Source organism: Gavialis gangeticus, unplaced genomic scaffold (genome assembly GCF_001723915.1).
Source record: "Gavialis gangeticus isolate Ggan-Ray unplaced genomic scaffold, GavGan_comp1, whole genome shotgun sequence".
In the NCBI taxonomy this organism is placed as follows: Eukaryota; Metazoa; Chordata; order Crocodylia; family Gavialidae; genus Gavialis; species Gavialis gangeticus.
In genome coordinates, this window is record NW_017728992.1 from 162,846,515 (window position 1) to 162,861,849 (window position 15,335).

At 45.6% G+C, this 15,335-nt stretch overlaps 1 protein-coding gene across 1 annotated transcript in view; it reads right to left on the reverse strand.

The window, feature by feature from the left end:
• NCALD (neurocalcin delta) overlaps positions 1–11,945 on the reverse strand; it is a 200,792-nt gene extending 188,847 nt beyond the window's left edge. Inside the window, exon 1 of the mRNA XM_019528025.1 lies at positions 11,866–11,945. The gene's annotated coding sequence lies outside the window, so the exon portion shown is untranslated. The remainder of the gene's footprint in view (positions 1–11,865) is intronic.
• Positions 11,946–15,335: the final 3,390 nt, after the last annotated feature.

Below are 15,335 nucleotides of genomic sequence, written 5' to 3' on the forward strand. Positions count from 1 at the left end.
GCTGGGAGTGGGGCAGGGCTGGGCTGGACTTGCTGCTGGGTCCTGCCGACTCCCCCTGGGTCCTACTGCCCAGCTCGTGTCATCTTTGACAGGCAGCCAGGAGCAGATAAATATAAAATTTTATAAATGTTTTAGGGGCTCTGTAGACCAGATAGAATGGCCTAGCAATCTGGCCCATGGGCTGTATTTTGTCCACCCCAGCCATAACCCTTCCATCCACCAAGGAGAGAATATGCAGCTGCTCTTTGATTTTTTTCCTTTTTCCTCCTTTTATTTTTCCCCATCCCTTCCTCTCATATACCCTCTAGAAGTTCACCACAAATCCTTAGGGATGCCTGCAGCCAGATTTGAAAAGTGCAGTCTTAAAGCTTGTCTATACTGTCTCTGGCCTCCACCCAAGGTTACCACAGAGAACATGCCCTGCCCACTCGCTCCTGCTCAGTGCACACCGAAGACCAAAAATGAATGACATAGCCAGTTTTTACTGATCTGGTGCTGCTCCCAGGCCCTGTCTCAGACATATTTCTCAGCACATGCTCAAGGCTACTTTTATCTGACCACAAAACATCATTTCCAGGATTTGATATGGACCAGGTGAGAGTTAAGAATTAGTATGCAGGGTCTGCTTCTCAGTGACAATCGCAGAAGCAACACAAAGCATTTAGAGGATGGCCAGACTGGGAAGTCCTCAAGAGAAATAAAAGCAGATTTTATATCACTTATTCTTAGCTCGTGGTGTAGGGGCTGTTCCGTCAATGTGCTAGGGCAGTAAGGAGTGTGAATGAATGTGATGAATTTCTGCAATTGCTGGGCTGGCAGAACAGCTTCTAGAGTCCCATGTATTGCCACTCTGAACAAAAGGTGCCCTAAGGAAGTTCTCTTCTTTGCTGGTGATCCAACCAATATTAGTTGTCCCTAAGACCAAGGCAGTGGAATGATGGTACAAAACCACCACCCATCCTCAGATGTATGGAAGGGTCCAGCCTTAAGCATCTAAAACATCCATAAGAGGGAGATTAAATTAAAGACTGGGTCTTGAACAGAATAAAATTGTTTTGATCTTGCTACAGGAAAACAGAGCTGACTGGAAGGAACTAGAACCTACCTGGATATGATATGTGCCTTTTAAAAATAAATTAGTTCAAAAAGGTAGGAGACAGACAGATTATACTGCATTGTCTCATGCTCATCTAGCTGATTTGTTATACTTCAGAACTGAATCTTTCTTCTTGGTCTTGAAACAGGATTTTTAATAACTATAAAAAATACCGTAAAAATATATTTTTGGAGATCAAATTGACCTAGCGAGAAGTACCATAGCTGAATATAGTTCAATCACTTCAGTATAATGGAAAGGCCTTTTAGAAGATCAAATCATATTTTGCCTTGAAAGTTATTTCAAAATCTCTTTTTCTGCATTGTATAGATTGAGGGAATGTATTTTTCCATGGTCAGAAAACTTTGATTTCTGACTGCTTGATTTAGCAAATATAAATGGAAGATGAAATTCCTGGATTTTGCAATGAAACATCAAGTAACATCCTTAAAGGGAATTTTTTTTTTCTGTTTACAATTATATCAGAATTAATATTATTGCATATTTCGTATTCAAGTATTCATAAATCCCCCTCATAATACATTTTCTAAAAAACTGAATTAGAGCCTTCTATTTAAATGAGATCTATTATTAAATAGAGTAATAGGATAGTTTCATTATCTAAACAAATGGAAATATTAAGTTATCCACAAAAAACAGGTACAGGTTCAAGAAAACAGTGGCAAAAACACTCTAACTTTCAAGCTTTACCCTTTTTAGATCAGGAGGAAGCAGAACACACATTAGCCCTTGTAGGTGGCTCAGAGCCTGCTTGCACAGCCCAAGTGCAGCAGGCATTGAGGGCTCTTGCATACCTTCCAGCGTGCCCAGTGGGGTCCCTAGGCTCCCAAAGACCCCCAAGTGGAGCTGAACAGCCAAGCCACTCCTGGCGGGGACATCACAGCCACCTAGTGCCATAACAACGAAGTTTAGTGTCCAGGGAAAAGCCCAGTGGAAGCCTGCCCTTACCCCATGCATAGATCCGGGAGGCAACCCTCCCACCCCCAAATGCTTGCCTGGGAGTGCAGGCAGCAGCAGGAGTTGCCCTTCCCCTGTCCCCATGCCCCTCAAGTGAGCCGCTCATGGCTCTGTCCCACACCCTACCTTCAGCAGGGCAGCACCTGTTGGCATCCCTTCACTTTGTTTGCCCCACTTTCCCCCCTCCCCCCACTTTGCTACAGCACTGCAGCCACCCACCTGGACCTGCTACAGCAGTGGCTTGACATGAACCATCAGCCAGCCACCCCACACATGCCCAGTGTGCTCTGTGCTCACCAAATTAGTGTGTGTGCACGTGCACATGTCTCCTGGATACCTGTTCCCCCAACCCCCACCAATATTGGTGGTCCTGGTGCCACATCATGGCAGGCTATCCGGATCCATGAAGCCCTGGCTGAGTAGTTCCTCACCCATGTGGACCAGGAACCCTCCACAAATGAGTAGGACTAGATGGCTTTGACTGCCCATACCCTGGTGCTGGGCCATGAATTTCCAGCCCCAGATTCCTCTGGCCCTGTGTCACAGGCACCACTACCCACAACTCACACCATCCTCCTTCCCATCTCCCCCTTCTGCCTCCCAGGAACACACATTGGGGTGTGGGGAAATGCAAGAGGCGTGCCTTGTTTTAATCAAATGTTGACACTGCTAAACTTTTAGTTTTTTTATTAAACAAAAACTGTTGCTCGCTCTGGAACTTGGAAACTTCTCAATTAACATTGAGAGAGTGGGGAAAGACCCTGGCTACACTGGGCAGTTATGATGTTGGCGGGGTGGGGCGGAGCTGTAGATGCTCAACTTAAACATGAAACTTTGGGGCGGCAGAGGGATTGCTGCATACGAAACTGCCTCCCCTTGGTTTACTTAAATGTTGAAGTTGCCAAACTTTTTGTGTGCCTAATAAAGAAAAATTGTGGAACATTACCCACTTCAGAGCTTGGAACAGAGGTGAAGGAGTTGCCTGTCTTTGCAGAAGCTGTGCCACTCCCCCACAGTGGGACCTGGACCTGCAGTGGCCAGTGGCTCTCCCCCACCTCCCCCCATTCTCTTTGGGGCTCTGCACCTATGTGAGAGACTGCCAGCAGCTGGGGGTAATGAGTTGACACTGGAAGGCAGTCTGAGTCAATGCCAGCCCTGTCATCAGGTCTTGGATAGCCTGGTTCCCCTCCCCTTCCTGCTGCTTTCTGGAGCAGGCCCCACTGGATGCCCTCCTGGCTCCCTGGACCATGGATCAGCAACTCCCATGCACCATATCCCAGGGCCCCCCTGCCTCTCAGCATCTCCCAATCAATACAAAGTGTGGAGTGTTTCCCCTCAGGCACCATCCAGGAATGGCCATCTGTAGACCTCGTTCTTGGATCTTTGCAGTACAGTCCCAGGCTTAGGTGGCTCATTCAAGTGCTCTGGCACTGTGGGTGCAAGCAATCACCATAAAGGATCTCCTTTGGGCTTCATATTGCTAGTGCTATCTACACATGCTCTGCAGGTGTCCAGGCAACCATCCTGAATCCAGCATCCCAGGCTCCACAATCAGGTTTCCCACGCACAACGGCAGAGCCTGAAGACAAGGGAGACACCAAGCAACCTCTGGGGAGTCCCTGTCCAGACACTTCCCCCCAGCAAGGGCCAGAACCCACACAGCTCCTCATTACCTGGTGCTGACCATGGCACAGACACCCATGGCACATTCCTCCCAGCTGGGAAAACTTGGATACCTGGGCCGCTTGAACATGTGACAGGTATTTAGTCCCCTTAACTGAAATGGTAGGGTTTTAATTGTGATAATTAAAAACCCACCATTTCAATTTAGGGGCTTCCTTCACTGTTATGGTGAGGGGCCCAATCCTTTTTTTTTTCTTTCCCTGTGGAGCCTGCTCGCCTCTTCCACAGCCTGGGGTGAACTGCCAGTGGACCGAGCAGCTCCTGAGCTGGCCCTGGTCCTTAGCACCCTGCTGTGGTGCCCCCTGGGGCCACCTGGGTGAGCTGCTAGTGGGAGGGTGCTGTCCAGGGCACCACTACCATGGAGGAAAGGTCTGAGCCTCCTCACATCTCAGGGCCCACCGGCAGCTTGCCCCTGGCCATGGGAGAGGCAGGGAGGTTCCACAGGGAAAAAAAAAGAAAAGTAAAAGGGATCAAACCACTCCCTTTCCCCCTCAGCAGAGCCTGCCCGTGCAAACTGCCACTGGGCTGTGCAGCCCCTGAGCTGTGGGGAGGCCCAGTCCTTCCCTTCTGGCACCCTCTGAGGCCACCTGGGCAGGATGCTAGCTGCATGGGTGTTGCCCCAGCTCACAGGCAGCACCCACCCACCGAATCCAACTCTTACCAAAGCCCACACGCTGGAAGCCTGCTGGGCACTGCTCCCTGTGCGGGCTTGGGGAAGAGTCGGATCCCATGGGTGCTGCCTGCAACCTGGGGCAGCACCTGTTCAGCTAGCACCTTGTCTGGGCAGCCCTGCCAATGCAGAGGAAAGGACCAGGCTGCCCTGCAGCTTAAGGGCTGCATAGCCCGCTGGCAGCTCACATGAACAGGCTCTGCTGAGGGGGGACAAAAATAAAGCAGGGAGAGGCCTGATCCTTTTCTCTTTTTTTTCCCCACGGAGCCTGTCTGCTTCTCCTGTGGCTGGGAGGCAAGCTGATGGTGGGCTCTGAGCTGCAGATAGCCCTGGGCCTTCCCTTCATGGTAGTAGCACTCCCTGGGCTGCTCAGCTTGCTGGAAGCTATTCCTCTCCTCCCCCCCTCCCCACTGTGGGAGATGCAGGCAGGCTCCGTGAAAAAAAGGGGGGGATTGGGCCCTTTACTGCTTCTGTCTTCAGCTTGCCTCTCCTGCAGAGCTATGCTGCAGTCTAAACTACACATGGATGTGGTTTAGTTTGCAATGTAGCAAATTCATTAAAATCATTAAAAAACCCTGTATGTGTACAGCGTGACAATTAAACTGCAAAACAGCCCATTTCATCACATGTATGGGGGGTGAGAGGAAGCTGCTGTGGGAGCTGAGGAGGCTGGGAAACCCAAGCATCAGGGCCTGGAGGAAGCCTTCTCTAGTTCTCCAGGAGGAGACAGGGGTAGGAAGGGAGAGGGTGGTTTTGCTAGGGAGAATTCATGTTTCCAGCTGCGCCTTACTTCATCATTCATAGCTGCTGTGCCAAACAGTGTCCAGAGGATCACCAGCAAAAATGCACAATTTTGTCTGGTGGTTACACCTTGGTTGTGCAGCTCAAAAAAAGCTCTCAGTGTATATCAGGATCTATTTGGGATATGGTTTGTGTCAGGTGGATCTGGGTAAATATGCTGACCTCCCTCAGGAAAGCAACGTGACCAGGCCATGGCTTGGTGCTGGGCCATGAAGTGACCACGGATCGGCAAACCACAGACTGGAAGTGACCAGCATACTACAGAATGGCAGCAAACCCTTTTTAATACTAAGTATAAAAAAGAGTTGGCTACCTGCCCACAGTATGCTGGTCACTGCTGGTCCACAGTTTGTCGGTCTGCAGTGACTTCCGGTCCGTGGTTTGCTGGTCCATGGTGACTTCCGGCCTGCAGTGACTTCGGGTCAGTGGTTTGCGGCCACGGCATAAAAAGATTAGGAACCCCTGCCTTAAGGGATGGGGCAGTCAATTGTTAATTACCCAGACCTATGGGCCCACTCATTGTAACAAACTGATAAACCCCCAGCAACAGTAGGGAGGACTGAGCCTGGTGCCATACCTTAATTCCAAACCAGTGGCATGGGGGGTCGGGGGTATTGTCAGAGAGGCACGAGGTCAGTGAGGAGCATCAATAAATCAGTATTATCACTCTTCCACATGGATAATCACTGAGCCAAGAGCACACTGAATATCAGAGCAGGCAACCACAGCCATCCCCATGAGCATACCCCAACTTACCAAGGAGTCACCTTAGACCATTCCCTCACCTACAAACATCACATCCAAAAGGTCAGTAGTCATGTCGCTGCACCAGTATCTGCCTTAAGACTTTTAGCCAGCACAACATGGGGTGCCAACTTCAAAGTGATAAGAACCACCACGCTTGCAGTGGTATACGCTGCACCAGATTACTGAGCTCCTGCATGGTCCAGAAATGGTCACACTTAAAAACTTGACACAGTGCAAAGAGACTCATAGCAGGCCACACAACTTACACACACACACACACACACACACACACACACTCATATTCCCAGCACCCTTGGGCATTAGTGACATAAAAAGACAGACACTAACCGCTCCCCTGCTGCCAAATTTCTGGGCCTGTGGAGAGCCTGGCAGGCCAGGTACTGTGGCCTCTTGTGTTGCACTAAATTTAGATAAGGAGTGGGGTGAATGGAAATTAAGTAATCATTCAGAGTAATCTGGTCTGAAATGTATTCCTACAGTGTTTTATACCAACACCAAAGGAGTCCCACACTGGGCACAACCTTGACAGAGAAGCATTGGTCAAGCTGAACAGATTTAGATATGGATACAGACACTTCAAAACAACATTGAACAAGATGAACATCTTGGACAGCCCCCCCTGTGAATGTGGTGTCCACAGACAGCACAGCACTTAATCGAAAGCTACAATTTTTACAAATGCCCAGACGGGGTAGATGGAATATGCACACTGAGAGGTAATACCAGACATTAGCTCATAGCTGGCTACAGGGAACAAGGAAGGGAGGATGTGGAAGAAGGTTTGGAAACAAGGGCTTCACCACTGACTCATTAGTGACAGCCTGGTCCAGTGCTTAGGCAGACCACATGAGCTCTAGCCAATGCTAGAGCACATCTCAGGGTCAGGTTGCTGGGGAAGGGGTGAGTAGGGTGCCACAAAGCACCATGGATTGCCAGAGGAATGTGACCTACCATGAGTCGTGATGGGAGCTGGTACATGTGATGGGTCTGATGTTCATTATGGCACCCTGACTTACAGAGCTGAAGTCTGCTGCCACATCTTAGAGTATAATCTGCCCTTTTCACAGTGCTCTTTGTGCCCTGATTATCTGTTCAGTTGCAGCTATAGAGTGCTTTCTGTGTACTACCATGCAATAAGTGTAACTTCTGTACCTGGCCTCCATGACCAGTCTCAGCAGGTGGAAATGCCCTTCCAAATCAGTGTGTTGATAGCCAACCTGGCAAATTATCAAAGATATAAAATTATAGCCCAGATCCTCAGCTAGTATAAACTAGCATCATTCTATCAAAGTCCAACCCCTAATTTAGGATCCCTTTGAAGTGACTGGAAACATGTGGATTTACGCTAGATATAAATGTGGTCCTATTAGCTTTACAGTATAAGCACTTACACAAAATGCACAATCACAGATGAACATAACTTGGATAAAATATTTATAAGGTAACAGCTGTCTAGGAACCCTTTCTTATGTGTCTAAAGCTACAAACAAATATTGTCCTGCGTCTGCTGTGCCAGGATGTGTCCCAGACCCACTGCACTGGGCACAGGTGATGCATAGGGGAGTATAGCAAGTCACTAAGGTGCCTGCTACTCTTGGGAGCAATGAGAAAGGAGCCCAGGTGCTGGTTGCTAGGGCAACTGGAGCGAGCCAGTGACTCATACCTGTCAGCAGTCAGCTGACCGGAAGGGGCAGGGCCTGGCCCCCATTTAAACCCCAGGGCTGAGGCCAGCGGGGGAGTTTCTTGCTGGCAGCTGCAAGGGAAGAAACTCAGCCAGAGTGCTAAAAGAGAAGACGCCTAAATGCATGAGCAGTTTGGTACGGGTAAGGGATGGCGCTCCCTTAGGGGGGGCTCGAGTGATGTTTTAGCCAAGTGGCACAAGTTCATGTTATAGCCTAGGGGCTTGAGTTTTGTGTTTGCTGTTTACGTCCGGAGGTTTGGGTGAGGCTATTAAGGGACAGAGGGGGCCTCATTTTTGGGGACCCACTCTGGAGTGGGAACCCCGGTGCCAATGAGGGCGCAGCTTTTGGGATGAGACGAACCCTGGCACTGGAAGGATGATCTTAAAAAGGCCAGGGACGCCTGGTGCACCTGGGGGGGTGTGCAAGTGTGTGTGTATATATATATATATAGGGTTTTTTTGTGTTGTTGTCAGGACTGGCAGGTTGCCCCTGGGTTTGGACCTGGGGTCCCTACCTGTGGGGCTGGCACTCATGCCCCTAGGCCAGGGAGGGCCATGCTCCAGAAGGGAGCAGAAAAGGGGTCCATGAGCCTCCAGGCACTTGAAGGAAACGCTAGAGCCTCGGAGTCAAACCTTGTGTGGTGGGTTTGGACAGGGAGGCCTAGCTAGAATAAAAAGGGGTCAGGCCATTCTAGGAGAGACCCCAACATACCCAATAGAATAGGCAGTGTCCCGCTCATATAATAAGTTCCATCAAGACGTGGCAGGAGAGATTAGAGCGGGACAGAAGGATTCCAAGGGCACCCCACATAAGGTGTGGATGACGAGGAAGATGGCGCCAGGGAGGGAGACCCGTTACAAGGAGGCACAGTGATGCCCTGATAGGGCCATCCCTGCAGCCAATGCCATTGCCAGCATCTGCAGATCTCTGCCTCCACTGCCAATGCCACTGATGGCATCTGTGGATGCTTGCCAGCTCCAGCCCTGCTGCCAATGCCGCTGATGGCATCCATGGGTGCCCCCTCAGACTCAGGAGGCACCAGTCACCCATGTCATTGGGTGACATAGATGTCATCCCTGGTCTCACAAGGTTTGGCCCCTGCCACTCTCAGGGCTCCAGGGGCCTAATCCTGTGGGACATCTGGAAATGAGGAACCCTGAGGTCCCCTGTTTGGAGAGACATGACCCAGGAATTCTGTGGAAAGGGATTTCTCAGGAGCATGTATCAGGCTGCTGTGCCCAACTGAGAGGGCAAACCTCTGCTAATGGGGGAACCCCAGGTTTCCCGTAAAAAAACTTTATGGTAGTACAAAGGCAACATGTTTGCAGTCTCACTCGCCTGATGTGTTGTATATGAAGCTTGGGCGCCTCACTCAGGGCTGTGCATTCTACTGCAGGAGCCAGGAACTGGAGTCATTTTGTGGAAGTATGCACCTATCTGATCATGCTTTATAATATTTTGCTGTTAAACTGTTTCTGTTGAGGATGTTGGGATACTTAATGAAAGAAGGTAAGGCTGAAGCTGCAGGATGTCTCTCTGATCACATCCCAAGCTTCTGAACAGATTTATTCACTACTCATACAGCCATCATGCACTGCCGTTCTATTACAAAAGATGTTCAATCTTAGATGACCACTGTGTTAAAGGAGCTAGTTCCTTTAACACAGTGTGATGCACTGTTGGCATCATTTAGCCATAAAGCCAGACTAACCATCCTAGGAAAGATCAATTCAAGGTAAGTGTGGCTCCTTTGGTGGTGTGCAGGTTAGTTATATAGCAGTGAGAAAGAGAAAACAGGCTCTTGTTGGGATGCTCATACACTAAACTAATTCTATTTTGCATTTAAATCCCCTTCTGGGTAGTGCCATGCAACATAAATTAGGGCAGCCATTAGGTGTCCCTAACATGGTACTATGAGAACTGACCTACAAAGACAACAATCTGGGTCAGATGAGTTTTGAAGTTCCATACCATCTGGCTGTAGGAACAGGATGCTGGGACATTGCAGGGCCAGCGGGGGTCTGAGTCCCTGTGGCAGGTAAGACCTCCCAATGGCAAGGCAGCCAAGTTTGCTCCTGCTGTGTGCTGGCATCTGGCTCCTACAGCTGGATGGTGTGGGGTTACTCTAGCTCAGTTCCTATGGTGTGGGGAAGGCAGGGTACAGGACTGCTCTTGATAGGGCAAACAAGTGCTCATCCCCACCTCTTCTCCCGAACCAAGACATTTTGCTCAAGATGCCAAGTTTCATAGATTTCATCCTGATTTGGCCCCACCCCTTCTGAAGTGCCACTCCAACCCCCTTCTGCATGATACATAGCTCTGCTCTCTCCTCCATGCTTATTTGCACTGTTCTTCCTGCTCCCTGCCAGACCTCATGTGCCAAACAAAGCAGCTGCATATGGTACTCGTGGCGAGCATGCTGCAGCTTGGCCACCCTTTGTCTAGGAGCAACAAAACACAGAGAAAAGCTGGACGTATGGATTTACTGTTATTCAAGTTTATAATAGAGGCAATCCCCAAGCAAAGCATAAGCCTGGACCAGATCCAACATGTGTGCATTGTGTCAAGAACCAAGTGAGGATTCCAGCTGCTTACACCCACTTAAAGCATTTCTCTCCTTACCTGCCAATGGCCAACATCTATTTACTGAATACATTCAGATAGAGAAGTGAAAATCCTCACACCTATAGCCTGATATGCTATTTCTTCATGTCTACTGAACTTTGATTCTTCTACAACTTCCATTTCTGAGCGATTCTGGTACTTTTCATGCAGTTAAAATGAAAGTGGTTTAACTGCACAGGTGGAGTGGGTATCTGTAAGGTCATTAGCTTGTAAGTAGCTTGGGTGTGCCCAAAATATTAAAGTAACTTCATAGGAAAATAAAAATCTCTTTTTCTGCACTCAGATTAATTACCAAAGACCCAAAGGACTTACTATAGTATGACTAGGAGATAACCAAAATGGCTAAAGCAAATAAGCTATATCAGGTCAAGAAGCATACCATTAATACCCAGGGGATAGGCACAGGTAACTCCCATTATTATCAGTTATGCATTTAAGTGCCATATATAACAATTAGAGATAGAAAGGCTGAACTATGAGATCTACAAAGCCATGAGAGCTGTTACAAGTATCTGCTTATGTTAATATTTAAATTTGACCCAAACATTTTACAACAAATTATATTTATATATTACATAACAGAAAATATTTATTTGTGTTACTTTTGTTCTGTAACTAGATTATATACTTTTGACAAGTATGCTTATACTTACAACCTACTCCTCCTTTCAAGCTATGAATCTTGGCAATATTTTGAATATTCATAATAAATCACACTAAAATCACCACGTTGCAATGTCTGAAAATTCAGAGCAGATCTTTTGCTGACATTAGGTAGAGTAAACTTTGAAAAAATTTAAAGGTGTTTGCCTGAGTAGGTATGCAGTAGAAATGTATAAAAACTATGGAATCTGTCCCAAATTATTTGTTTAATTTATAGACAATACTACAAAGAAATGCACATCCTTTATCATGTATACTGAGACAGTCCTTTGTTTAATGACGAGCTTTCCACTTCACTTGCTCATTTATCTAATATGGTAATGGTGTTGCTGGCATAATGAGGAATCTAATTTTGATAGTGCTAATGTACTAATTATACAGTCATAGAATTTCAAAAGATTAAATCTATAAAATTTGGGTCAGATTCCAAAATATGTTTAATTCAAGCTTGGTTTTACATGTCAAGTAAGAAGAATGTTCATGGTGATTAAGAAAATGTATTGCCAGCTTTCAGGAAGAAGGCAGTCCATTTCAAGGATCATTTAAAAATCTTTTAAAGTCTTTGCTGTAAGTCACAAGACGCTAAATAAACTTCTTTTAATTGGCGTCTCTGCAGAAATATCATCTTGGAATGGGATTTAAAAAAAAAAAAACTATCAAGCTGGCTGGGACAAGCCCACTCTCTTGCCCTAATTAGTAATTTGACTGTGGATTGACAGTCAATTGGTCCCCCTCCCAGTGCTCTGATGCCTAGGACTGACAGTTTCTAGCCAGTAAAAACAGAAGTCACAGAAACAGTATTAATCAGTGCAATCTGTATTTATATTGTAGAGAACAAGTTTTCTTTCCCTAATCTACTTATAAAACCAAAATTTTATAGATTATAAAAGTGCACTCACTGAATTAGCTGGAGGCCACAAAGCTTTCCAAGAGATCAAGATGATATCTTGTCACAAGAACCAGTTTGACAATAAACACCCTGGAAATGAGACAAGTCAAAAGTGAATATTTAACTTTGCAATGAGTAGATTAATAAGACTTTAGCAAACATATGTTAAATACTAAGCAATTCTTTTATGAGTATGAAACAGAACATACAACTGACAAATGAAAAGCTACCTGTAAAAGGTTAGCATATAAACAGCACACCAAACATCACAGGTTTTTTTATATATAAGATCCTGGAATGCTTTAGAAAACTGGTGCGAGGTCATCAGCTTAGAGCTATGCACAGAACAATAATTATATTTTACTCCAAAATGTGGTAGATACATTTTGCTAAGGTCAAAGCTTCACCCAGAAAACATCCACTTACTGACCAAAATACTAAAAAGAGACTTTGACACAGAGGATCTAAGTAAACTAGAAAAGAAAAGGAAGATAGCTACTGTAGTTACTACAACTGGTGTCTCCCATCATTTACTTGCAGCACCGATCACGGTCACCTACCTCTGTTATGGTCAGAGAAACCTTGATTACCTTGATGAGTTCATTATCTCTTGCATCTACGTTGTCATCAACTCCCTTCAGGGTAGTACCTGAGCAACCCCAATGGGATACTAAAGAATAGAACTCTATGCAAAGGCACATGGGGATGTTTTTTTAAGTATTTAGGCACTTAGGGTGTTTTACATGTGCTCTGGAGGTTGGGGGGCACTTTAATTACAGCATCTCTGAGAGTCGCTTTAATTAAAGCACCACATGATCTTTTGTATCAGCATTCCCACACTTCAAAATGGCAGTGGGGACACTTTAAGTAAAACTTGTTGGACAAGCTTTAGTTGAAGGGCCTGTCCGCCATTTTGAAGCAAAGGAATGCTGATGTATGGAGGCTGGCTGGAGCACGCTAATTAGTATACTCCAGCAGACTCGATGAATCAAGTATGCTCCAACTGCTGTAATTACAGCACATCTACATGTCTATAGGCATCCTTAAGTCTGCAGATAGTTACATATGGGATTTTCCAAAGCACCTAGGAGAACTGTCTGGACAGTTAAGAAATTAAGTACCTTTCAAAATGTGATCCATGGCCCCTGTGTAAGATTGATTAATTTTATATAATTTGTTTGACCAAGTTACTATGCTATGAGGTAATTGCAGGGAAAAGAAACATCTGGACAATCAGTATAATACAGGACCTGTAAGAGAATGACTTGCTATGCAGATTGGTTTTGTTTAGGAGGTTAATAATTCCAGGCCATAAGACATGGAAGAAAAAAAACAATATCCAGAAAAAAGCCAAAAAAAGTTCAAGTCTGTTCATATCAAGCAAGAATGTTGGACTCAGTTGTGCTTCAGTCAAAACAAATTACTGGATTCAAAATATGGGACCTGGGTGAAAAAATGGAATGTGGAAGTAGGAACTCAGAGTGGAAAACCCAAAGCAGTTTATCCAGATCCAACTAGATGACAATGATGGCCTTAACAACCAGTGAATGGGTATATTTATTTAGTCATGAATAAGAAGCATCTTCAATTTATCAGCTGTTTCTTACTCTAATTCATGCATTGACTGATGCATGGTTTCTTATGTGGAACATACAACACTGCTGTTCTAAATAAGGGAGAGGTGAATGAACAATAGGAACTAGTCTGAGCTTCAGCTCAAACACAAAGTATTTTTGAAGGCTCCAGTCTATCTGAACATGAACTTAAATATAAGAAAAAGGAGGGGAAGAACAAAAGAAAAGCAAATGGGATTTGGAGGGTCGAGTAGTAGTGTCAGTGTGTCTGATTCTTATTTACTTACAGACGTTCACCAGTGCTATTCCATTTACCCAGGGAGCTTATCCCTACTTATACCCATGCAGTGGAGATGAGAATCAGGTCCTGAAAAATTTGAATGAGGATTGTAATCAGATATTCAAAGGGGATAATGCAAGTGAGGGATAAACTAAAGGGGAAAGAAGGGTATAACTGAAAGACAGGATGAAGAAAAGGAAGCTGTTACCAAAATGAAAACAAACAAAAAATTCCAAATAATTTTGGATAAGTGACAACAAACTTTGAGAGTTTTTTCTGAGATTAATATCTGAATGTCTGAAGAATTGACCATCACATCACCCTTGAGCAAGTCAGCTCATTATAGTTTTCTCTGAAAGCTGTTCGTATTTAAAAAGTGTGAGAGGTGGACAAATACCTCAAATACAGCTATAGCAATATTCCATGAGGAAAAACACAACCCCTACCAATTGTCATCCTGTTGGGCAGTTCAGATCATTAATTTAACCAACCCTAATGTTATTATTGATCACTTGCATTACAGTAGTATCTACAAGCTTTAATGAGGATTGGGAACTCAAGATGCTAGGCATTGTACAAGCCCATCATGAAAACAATACCTACTTTGGAAAGTTTAGATTCTCCGTCACGAACAAGGAACAACAGATAAATGAAATGAACAGAAGAGAGGAAAGAAGATGACATATTTTGCAAAATCTAGTTGTCACATGCTTAGTCATTATCAATGAGCAGAAATGGGCTTGGCAATACTGCCATGTTTTTGACAGGCTTTGTTCTTGAGGAAAGCTACCCAGGAGGTTTCTATCCATAGCCATTATACCAATATAGCCATAACTCTGTTCAGTTTTTTTCTTTCCTTGTAGTGTAAGCTTTTTGTTTTTCAGTGACAGTTCAGTTAATTCAGATGACTGGCATGAACGACAGAAAAGGAAAAAGAAAAGAACAAAAATCTCTATGAATAGTTACCATTTCCTTCCATTTACACTTAAAACCAGATGATCACCCAGGACACCTATACATGTGGCAGAGCTCTTGATTAATCAAGTCTGCTGAAAGTCTGCTGGAGTATACTAATTAGTATGCTTCAGCAGCCTCCGCGTCACGTGTATTCAGCATCCCTGTGTTTCAAAATGGTGGTGGGAATGCTTCAACTAAAGCTCATCAAACAAGCTTTACTTAAAGCACTTCTGCCACCATTTTGAAGTGTGGGACGCTGAATACATAGTTCCATAATTCCATAGTTTCTAGGGTCGGAAGGGACCTGAGCAGATCATCAAGTCTGACCCCCTGCCATGGCAGGAAAGAGTACTGGGGTCAAATGACCCCAGCAAGGTGTTTATCTATCCTTCTCTTAAAGACCCCCAGGGTAGGAGCCAGCACCACTTCTCTTGGAAGTTGGTTCCAGATACTAGCTGTCCGGACAGTGAAGTAGCGCCTCCTGATGTCTAATCTGAATTTACCCTCAGCCAGCTTGTGGCCATTATTTCTAGTCATTCCTGGTAGTGCTCGGGGGAACAGGGACTCCCCCAATACCTGCTGGTCCCCTCTGACTAGTTTGTAACAGGCCACTAGATCCCCCCTCAGCCTTCTCTTGTGGAGGCTGAACAGGTTCAGGTCCCTTAGCCT